We start from the raw sequence: 2,239 nt of genomic DNA, 5'->3' as shown, positions 1-2,239 counted from the left end.
CCCCCCCCCCAGCCGGTCTGCCCGGGACCCCCGGGGAACGTGGGGGAGAGCGGCGGGGCGCGGCGGAGCGGCCCCTTGTGAACCAGGGGCGGGATACCGCAGTCAGCGCTGTCAGGATGGCCGAGCGGTCTAAGGCGCTGCGTTCAGGTCGCAGTCTCCCCTGGAGGCGTGGGTTCGAATCCCACTTCTGACAACTTGCAAAGCTTTTTGCGGAGGAGTCGCGTTTTTACCTTTAATGACTTCGTGGGTTTTAATTGCGGGGTGCTCGGTTTTTTTTACACTCGCCCGTTCCAAGCAGAAAAAAAAGCGGCCGCCGGGCGGCGCAAAAGGAACTGTCAGAAGTGGGATTCGAACCCACGCCTCCAGGGGAGACTGCGACCTGAACGCAGCGCCTTAGACCGCTCGGCCATCCTGACCCGTTGGCGCTCCCCCGCACCGCCGCCTTCCTGTGGTCACCCTTGGCCATGGCCGCGGGGCAGAGGGGTCGCCCCGCACCGGCCGGGGGGATGGGGAAGCCCATCCCCGGGCAGGTGAAGGGCAGGAGGCGCCGGGAGGAGAGCGGGTCGATAAACTCCTACCGGGAAACGATGGGCCCGGCAGAGGAGGGGAGAGCAGCCCGTACTGTCTGCCTGGGCTTCCGCGGGGCATGGGACACCATCTCCAATAAGATCCAGCTGTTGGTGTCCAGTCTAACTGGAGGCGAGTCACGAGTGGTGTACCCCAGGGGACAACACTGGGTCCGGTCCTGTTTAACGTCTTCATTAATGAACTGGATGCTGGGGCAGGGCACAACACCCAGCAGGGTGGCAGATGGCACCAACCTGGGAGGAGTGTGGCTGATGCTCCAGAAGACTGTACTGCCACCCAGAGGGACCTGGACAGGCTGGAGAGATGGTCTGAGAGGAACCTCCTGAAATTGAGGGTGGTGAGAGCCTGGCCCAGGTTGCCCAGAGAAGCTGTGGCTGCCCCATCCCTGGAGGGGTTCAAGGGCAGGTTGGAGGGGGCTTGGAGCAACCTGGGCTGGTGGGAGGTGTCCCTGCCCAGGGCAGGGGGTTGGTGTATGTGGCCTTTGAAGGTCCTTTCTAACCCAAAACATTCAGTGGTTCTAGGATTCATAGAATCATAGAATTGCCCAGGCCGGAAGGGACCTCCAAAGGTCATCTAGTCCCACCCCCCCGCAGTCAGCAGGGACACCCCCAACTAGACCAGGTTGCCCAGGGCCTCGTCGAGCCTCTCCTTGAATATCTCCAGGGATGGGGCCTCAACCACCTCCCTGGGCAACCTGTTCCAGTGCTCCACCACCCTCACAGTGAAGAACCCTCTCCTCATCTCCAGTCTAAATCTGTTCCCCTCCAGCTTGAAGCCATTTCCCCTCGTCCTGTCACTGGAGACCTTTCTAAACAGGCTCTCCCCATCCTTCCTGTAGGCCCCCTCAGGTACTGGAAGGCTGCTATTAGGTCTCCCCGGAGTCTTCTCTTCTCCAGGCTGAACAACCCCAGCTCCCTCAGCCTGTCCTCGTAGCAGAGGTGCTCCATCCCCCTGATCATCCTCGTGGCCCTCCTCTGGACCCGCTCCATCAGGTCCATGTCCTTCTTATATTGAGGGCTCCAGACCTGCACACAATACTCCAGGTGAGGTCTCAGCAGAGCAGAGCAAAGCAGAAGAATCACCTCTCTGGACTTGCTGGCAACACTTCTTCTGATGCAGCCCAGGATGGGATTGGCCTTCTGGGCTGCAAGTGCCCACTGCTTGCTCATGTCCAGCTTCTCCTCCACCAGCACCCCCAAGTCCCTTCCCTCAGGGCTGCTTTCTAACACCTCACCCCCCAGTCTGTGTTGATGGTGAGGATTGTTCCGGCCCAGGTGCAGAACCTTGCACTTGCTCTTGTTGAACCTCATGAGGTTCACCTGGGCCCACCTCTCCAGCCTGTCCAGGAGACGTGCAAAGTCCTGCTCCCGGGGAGGAAGAGCCCCCGGGACATGCCGGGACACGCTGGGGAGCAGAAGGTGGCCCCGGGCGGTGGTGGACACGGGGCTGAGCTGGAGCCCACGGGGACCCGCGCTGCCCCGGGCGGAGCAGAGCCAGGGGGTGCCGGGGGGTCCCGGGGCACCGGGCCCGGCGCTGGGACCCCGGTACGAGGGGGAGGGGGTGGCGCGGGAGGGACCGACCGCAGCATCTCCCTGTGCGGGGACGCCGGGGCAGCCGCGGGGGCTCAGCCCGGCCCCCCCCAGCCCTATCC

The 2,239-nt window shown here is 63.0% G+C and overlaps 2 non-coding genes across 2 annotated transcripts; one reads left to right on the top strand and one right to left on the bottom strand.

The window, feature by feature from the left end:
* The first annotated feature begins 110 nt into the window (after positions 1 to 110).
* TRNAL-CAG lies at positions 111 to 193 on the top strand. Its single transcript has one exon. It is a non-coding gene; the product is annotated as a tRNA-Leu (tRNA).
* A 140-nt stretch (positions 194 to 333) lies between these two features.
* TRNAL-CAG lies at positions 334 to 416 on the bottom strand. The gene has a single exon. It is a non-coding gene; the product is annotated as a tRNA-Leu (tRNA).
* Between the last annotated feature and the right edge of the window lie 1,823 nt (positions 417 to 2,239).

The sequence above is a fragment of the Calidris pugnax genome, unplaced genomic scaffold, assembly GCF_001431845.1.
Source record: "Calidris pugnax isolate Ruff unplaced genomic scaffold, ASM143184v1 scaffold30, whole genome shotgun sequence".
NCBI lineage: Eukaryota > Metazoa > Chordata > Aves > Charadriiformes > Scolopacidae > Calidris > Calidris pugnax.
This window is presented reverse-complemented; position numbering and strand designations above follow the sequence as displayed.